The sequence below is a fragment of the Echinops telfairi genome, unplaced genomic scaffold (genome assembly GCF_000313985.2).
Source record: "Echinops telfairi isolate 266 unplaced genomic scaffold, ASM31398v2 ScPeMD7_1;HRSCAF=3_0, whole genome shotgun sequence".
Lineage (NCBI taxonomy): Eukaryota > Metazoa > Chordata > Mammalia > Afrosoricida > Tenrecidae > Echinops > Echinops telfairi.
Genome location: NW_022103896.1, coordinates 65,901,213 through 65,902,086, shown reverse-complemented (window position 1 = coordinate 65,902,086; position 874 = coordinate 65,901,213). Strand labels below are relative to the sequence as shown.

Genomic DNA, 874 nt, shown 5'->3' with positions numbered 1-874 from the left:
ACATACTAGACATAATGTTGAAGTCCATCCATTGTGTAACCCATATCAGTACTTCATTCTTTTTATGACTGAGGAATATTACATTGCATGGGTATATGTACCACAATGGATTTATGAACATTTGGATACTAGTAATTGTTTGAATATCTGTTTTAAATTCCTTTGAGGTATATACATAGAGTGGTGGTTGCTAAGGCAAATCCCTCAAGCTAGAAAGCAAATTAGTGGATGCCAGGAACTGTGAGACATAAGGAATAAGGAGTGGTTGCTTAATGCCTATGGCTTGCCTTTTATGGGTGATAAAAATGTATTGGAACTAGATAACTAAGTAACAGCAAAATAAGTTGCAAAATAGTGTAAAATTACTGAATGTCATGGAATTGTACATTTTAAAATGGTTAATTTCGTTCAAAATATAGAAAATGCTAAGAACAGGAATTTGCGAGGTGGTGACTTATACAGATAAACCTTCTTTGAGGAGCACATATCACTAATCAATATTTTTGTGTGGTTAATAAGCTGACCAAGGAAACTAATATAGATGAAGCCTTTTCATCAATCCTGCCTTTGCCAGAAACCAATATTTTGCAATGTAACAATCATGCAGTAATGGTAGAACTGTTGTCTTTTAATGTTATGAGTTATTTAACTCAAGTTAAGAACATATTCAAACATTAAAAGTAAAGCTATCTGAAGATAGATAAACCTACCTGGGCCACTCAACATGGCTTTTATTGTTCCTGATGTTAGTGCATGTTCTCTTTTTACAATAAATTCATGGCCATCAGAAGATATCAGTTTGACATACATGGCATCCGGCCCTTCACAGCCACCGTAAGTTTTCTCTTCTCCATCTAAAGTAAAATATGAAATA

At 33.9% G+C, this 874-nt stretch overlaps 1 long non-coding RNA gene across 2 annotated transcripts in view; it reads right to left on the bottom strand.

Moving 5' to 3' along the window:
- Window positions 1-714: 714 nt before the first annotated feature.
- LOC123521410 overlaps window positions 715-874 on the bottom strand; it is a 10,254-nt gene continuing 10,094 nt past the window's right edge. For both annotated transcript variants that reach the window (XR_006679848.1, XR_006679847.1), the window contains exon 3: window positions 715-854. This is a non-coding gene — a long non-coding RNA (uncharacterized LOC123521410). The remainder of the gene's footprint in view (window positions 855-874) is intronic.